General features: G+C 36.0%; 1 pseudogene; it reads left to right on the plus strand.

Annotated features, from left to right (window-relative positions):
- The first annotated feature begins 6,224 nt into the window (after window positions 1–6,224).
- Window positions 6,225–6,343, plus strand: LOC120593411 (uncharacterized; annotated as a pseudogene).
- Window positions 6,344–6,680: the final 337 nt, after the last annotated feature.

The following is a 6,680-nucleotide window of genomic DNA, read 5'->3' on the forward strand; positions in this document are numbered from 1 at the left end:
GTAAGAATATGTAGCGTGAAAGGCCCTCTGGCATTTTCCAGCCTTTGACTCATAGGTTTCCTATGGTTTTAGCCATAGGGTACAAATGATTTTATTTTGTTTAGGGTGCCAATTATAGACTCTGTTTTTCCTGTTTTCCCTTCATAATGTGAGGAAATGGTTTGTTAGCATCCTAGTAGAAAATTTCCTTAGTTCTGCAGGTTTCCTTGTAGTCTGGCTGTAGGGCTGATCAGTATATTGCAGTCTCTGACTATAGCTTGATTTTTTTTCTCATGTTATATATTTTAATATATGTATCCCTTTATGTGTCAGTTTGCAATAGTGAATATTTTATTTTGGATTACTGTCCTTGTCTATATTTTTTCATTCATCTACTTTTTTTTAAGTGCAATTGTTTTTCCTTTCCAATTTTAAAATTTTTTTCCCTAGCTTTATTGAAATATAATAGACAATTAGTTGCTCATATTTACATTCGATTAGTTTTTTTTTTCAATTATGGTTGGCATACAATAATATATTAGTTTCAGTTGTGCAGCATAGTGATTAGAGCTCAAATGATCACCCCACTAAATCTAGTAACCCTCTTCCCCCTTATATATTTATTACAACACTGTTGACTATTTTCCTTATGCTACACTTTATATCTCCATTACTATTTTGTAACTATACATTTGTATTTCTTAATCCATTTGTCCATTTTTACCATCCCCGCAAACATCCTTCCAGTCTAGTAATCCTCAAAATATTCTCTTTATCTATGAGTTTGTTTTTATTTTTGTTGTTATTGTTGTTTATTTTGTTCTTTAGATTCCACATGTATGTGAAATCAAACGATATTTGTCTTTCTCTGTCTGACTTATTCTACTCAGCACAAACCCTCTAGGTCCATCAAGGCAATATCTTTTTCCATCCCCTTCTTATTAGTCTATGTGTATCTTTTAATCTGAAGTGAATCTCTTGTAGGAAGCATATGTAGGGGTCTTGTTTTCTTATCCATTCAGCCACCCTATCTCTTGGTTGGAGTACTTAATTCTTTTCCATGTGAGGTACGTGTTGATAGAAATGTAGTTATTACCATTCTTTACTCATGTTTTTGATACATGTTTTTTTCTTCTTAAAGAAGTCCCTCCAACATTTCTTGTAATACAGGCTTGGTGTTGATAAATTCCTTTAGCTTATTTTTGTCTGGGAAGCTCTTTATTTGTCCTTCAACTCTAAATGATAGCTTTGCTGGGTAAAGCATTCTTGGTTGTACATCCTGGGCTCTTTTTGTGCCAAGCCCTTCTGTCCTGTAGATTCTTTTGAGAAATCAACTGCCAGTCTTATGGGTGCTCCCCTGTAGGTAACTGATTGCTTTTCTCTTGCTGCTTTTAAGATTCTTTCTTTGTATTTAACCATTAGCATTTTAGTTATGATATATCTTGGTGTGGGCCTCTTTAGGTTTTTCTTCCTTGAGACTCTCTGAGCTTTCTGGGTTTGTATGTCTATTTCCTTCACCAGGTTAGGGAAGTTTTCCATAATTATTTCTTCAAATAGCTTTTCTACTTCTTGTTCTCCCTCTCCTCATTCAGGTACCCCTATTTCACGGATATTTTTACACTTAATTTTGTCCCCAAAACTCCTTAAATTATCATTATATTCTTGGTTTCTTTTTTTCTTGCCATTCTGATTGGGTGACTTTGGCTTACCCATCCTTTGTATTGGTGGTTCAATCCTCTTCTTCATCCACTCTATTAATTCCCTCTAATATACTCTTCATCTCAGATAATGTATTCTTCATTTCTGACTGGTTCCCTTTTATAATTTCCATTTCTATTTTTACGTTTTATATCTCTTTGTTAAAGTTCTCACTGAGTTCATCTACATCCCCTGAGTTCACTGAGCATCTTTATAACCAGTGTTTTGAACTGGTTATAAATGGCTCGACTCCATTATTCCTGAACCTCTGTTATGTTCTCTCATATGGTTTCTGCTTCTTTGTCTTCCCATTTTGGCTGCCTTTCTGTGTCTGTTTTTATGTACTAAGCAAAACTTCTAAGTCTCCTAGGCTTATTAGTGTGGCTTTGTATAGTAGATGTTCAGAGGCACAGTCCTGAGAGGGGTTCAACTGCAGGCCAAGCTTAGCCCCAGCCTGTGCCCCTCTGGGACCATCTGTTAAGATTCAGTAAGCAATCCACAAATGCTGTGCTTATACTTGTCTCAAGAAACCATGCCAGGAGTGATGTCAGAAACACAGCGGAGTGAGAGATATCCCCAGACCTCTCACCTCGAACCACCAATGAGCTGAACATCTAAAACTCAACAAAAAGCACCCAACCTGCACACAAGCACATCCGAGTGTGGGATCCGTGACTAAGAGCTACCACAGGTCAGAACTGGGTAGTCAGGTGCTAGACTGTGAGAAACAAAGGAGCTGCCTCTTGCAGCCGGAACTCTCAGCAGGAGGAGGGCAAGAGAGAAGGTACGTCTGGTTCCATGAACAGCCCTGCTTGGAAGAGCTGTGAGGTTCACACAGAGGCAGGACTCAGGTATCAGGACTGAAAGCAGAGAAGTGGGGATGGCAGAGAAGCAACAATTGATTATTACCAGCGCAGTTGTAAAATGCGAGGCTAAGCTGCAGCCCTCATTCACTACCCCAGAGGGCCCCTCTCCTCATATCCTCCAAGATGGAACACTGCGGAGCCCCAGGAGAATCTGAGCAAATCCTACTGAAACTGTTGCTAACACTGACAGGGATTGAGACTGAGGGTAGCAAGCATGATTGAATATTTATTTATTTATTTAAAAAGGGCACTATTAATACTTTATATAAAGTAGGGATCCAACAGGCTTAGATGTCACTTACTGGAAACGAAAAGAAAAACGCCATCTGAGCAACAGGCTAAAGAGAGACCTTTATATAATAAATCTTCTTTCTGGGAAAAAAAAGCAGAATACACTTTTATTAATGCCCAGGTAGAGAAATAGTCCATTAAACATGATGAACAACCAAGATGACAAGGCAGCTCAGAAAGAAAGAGAAAAATCTCCAGAAAATGAGCTCCAGAAAAGACATAGAAATATTACTTAAATGACAGAGAATTCAGGATAGCACTTCTGAAAAAATTCATTGAGTTCCAAAATACTTCATATCAACATTTCCAGAAGTTAAAAGAGAAAACAACTAGATGAGCAGAATGAGTTCTTTAGCAAGGAGATTGAAACCCTCAAAAAGAACCAAATAGAACTTCATGAGATAAAGAACGCACTGAAAGAGATGAAGAATGAAATAGCAAGCTTGGAAAATAGAGTAGACAAAATGGAGGAAAGGATCTGTGATATCGAAGACAGAAATCTAGAAGTAAATCAGAAGGAAAAAGAGAGAAACTGAAGAATGAAAAATAATGAAAGAGAAATACAAGAACTAGCTCATACCATCATGGGAAAAAAAAAACAAAACATAATAATGAGCATTCTTGAAGGGGAGGCAAAGAAAGCATTTTCAGACAAATAGTTGATGAGAATTTCCCAAATCTAAAGAAAAAGCTGGAGCTTAGAATTCAAGAAGTCAACAGACTACCCAATTAGCTCAACCCAAAAAGGCCTCCTCCAAGACACATTATATTAAAATTATCAAAAATCAAAGTCAGAGAAAGAATTATCAGGGCAGCCAGGGAAAAGAAGAAGGTAACCTATAAAGGAAAATCCATTAGATTATTGTAGGACTTCTCAGCACAAACCTTACGAGCAAGAAAAGAGTGGAATCAAATATTCAAACTATTAAATGAAAGGAACTACCAGCCAAGAATAATGTATCCAGAAAAGTTCTCTGTTAGATATGTTGGAGAAATAAAGACCTTTCCAGACATACAAAAATTGAAAGGATTCTCTAGTATAAGGCCTGCATTATAGGTAATACTGAAAGGGGTCAGCTCACCTAAAAGAAAATGACAAAAAAATACATAACTATGAGTAAGGCAACTAGTAGGCAGATAGAAGCAGAAGAATGCAACCTTTATTAAGAACAGGGCATTATAAGCTTAAACAATAAGAAGAGATTTGCTATTTATTGCAAGATAGTAATGAACATTCAGCATACATAGGGACAAATTGAAGCAACAATGACAGGGAAGGATTCAAAGATCCAAATTTGCAAAGGGGAATGGAGATAAAGCGCACACAGAAGAAAATGGACGAATATATATAGTCATACATACATACATACATATATATACATACGTACATACACACACACACACACACATATCTATAACTATCTTTTACATATTTATAATGGTAACCATATGCAAAGATTCAGAACTGAAGTATATAACATAAAAGATGAAGGACCAGAGGGAAAATCCACAAAACCCAACCAAAAAAGAAAGAAAGAAAAAAAGAAAAACAGAAGCACAAGGACAAGGAAGCAATGAGCAATGGAAACACCAAGCTACCAGAAAGCAAAAGATAAAATGGCTATAGGAAAACTTCATATTTCAATAATCACCCTAAATGTAAATGGACTGAATCACCAATAAAAAGGCACAGAGTTACAGATTGAACCAAAATTAAAGCCCAACTTTATGTTGCCTCCAGGAGACACATCTCAGTTCCAAAGACAAATATAGACTCAAAGTGAAAGGGTGGAAAATGATATTTCAAGCAAATGGCATTCAGAGGAAAGCAGAAGTAGGGATACTAATATCAGACGAAATAGATTTCAAAATAAAAAAGGTAAAGAAAAATACTGAGAGACACTTCATAATGATAAAGGGAATCATTCACCAAGAAGACAGAACACTTATTAACATCTATGCTCCCAACTGCGGAGCCCCGAAATATATAAAGCCATTACTAATAGAACTAAAGGGAGAAACAGACCAAAACACTATCATAATAGGAGACCTAAATACCCCACTGTCAGATATAGACAGATCATCCAAACAGAAAATCAATAAGGAAATAACATTCTTAAGTGACACATTACCGCCTGGATATAATTGACCTTTACAGAGCCTTTCATCCCAAAACAGCCGCTTATACTTTCTTCTCTAGTGCACATGGAACATTCTCAAGGAATGACCACATAGTGGGACACAGAGAGAGCCTCAACAAATATAAGAGGGTTGAAATCATACCGACCATATTCTCTGATCATAATGCTTTGAAGTTGGAGATCAACTGTAAAAAGAAAGAGGGAAGAACCACAAATACATGGAGATTAAACAACATGCTACTGAAGAATAACTGAGTCAGAGAAGAAATAATAAGAGAGCTCAAGAGATACATAGAAATAAATAATGGTATTATAACATATCAAAATTTGGGGGGCCCAGCAAAAGCTGTCATAGTAGGAAAGTTCATATCATTACAGGCCTATCTCAAAAAACAAGAACGAGCCCAAATAAACAATCTAATGCTTCATCTTAAAAAACTAGAAAAGGAAGAACAAATAAAGCCTAAAATCATCAGAAGAAAAGAAATAATCAAAATTAGAGCAGAATTAAATGAAATTGAATATAAAAAAAGAGAAAAATTAATGCAATAAAGAGCTGGTTCTTTGAGAAGGTTAATAAAATTGACAAACCCCTGGCTAGACTCACTAAAGAAAAAAGAGAAAGGACACGAATAAACAAAATCAGGGATGAAAGAGAAGAAATTACAATAGACATCGCTGAAATACAAAGGATCATACAAGAATACAATCAAAAAGCATGTAACATCAAATTTAATAACCTAGAAGAAATGGACAAGTACTTAGAAAGATACAACTTTCCTAGATGGAATCAAGAAATATCGGAAAATCTAAATAGACCGATCAGTAGTATGGAAATTGAAACGATCAAAACTCTACCAAAAAGTAAAAGTTCAAGACCAGATGGCTTCACCAGTGAATTCTACCAAACATTCAAATAATATTTAATACCTATTCTCAAACTCTTTCAAAAAAATTGACAAGGAGGCAATGCTTCCTAACTAATTTTATGAGACCAATTTTACCCTAATACCAAAACCTGGTAGAGATAACACAAAAAAAGAAAACTACAGACCAATATCTCTCATGAACACAGATACAAAAATCCTAAATAAGATACTAGTGAACTGAATACAGTAATATTTTTAAAACATTATACACCACTACCAAGTGGGCTTCATCTCAGGGGCACAGGGATGGTTCAACATTGCAAATCGATTAATGTGATACACCACATAGACAAATTAAAAAATAAGAATCATATGATCAAGTCTATGGCCATGCCACCCTGAACAATCTCGGTCCTGTCTGATCTCGGAAGCTAAGCAGGGTCAGGCCTGGTTAGTACTTGGATGGGAGACTACCTAGGAAGACCAGGTGCTGTAAGCGTAAAAAAAAAAGAATAATATGATCATATCAATAGATGCAGAAAAAGCCTTTGACAAGATACAGCATCCATTTATGATCAAAACACTTAACAAAATCAGTATAGAAGGGAAGCATGTTAACATAACAAAGGCCATATATGACAAACCCTCAGCTAACTTTACATTTAATGGTGAAAAACTAAAAATCTTTCCTCCAAGATCGGGAGCAAGACAAGGCTGTGCACTATCACCACTGTTATTCAATATAATGTTGGAGGTCCTGGTGAGTGCAATCAGGCAAGAGAAAGATGTAAAAGACATCCAAACAGGAAAGGAAGAAATTAAACTGTCACTATTAT

The sequence above is a fragment of the Pteropus medius genome, unplaced genomic scaffold (genome assembly GCF_902729225.1).
Source record: "Pteropus medius unplaced genomic scaffold, Ma_sr-lr_union100, whole genome shotgun sequence".
Classification (NCBI taxonomy): Eukaryota; Metazoa; Chordata; class Mammalia; order Chiroptera; family Pteropodidae; genus Pteropus; species Pteropus medius.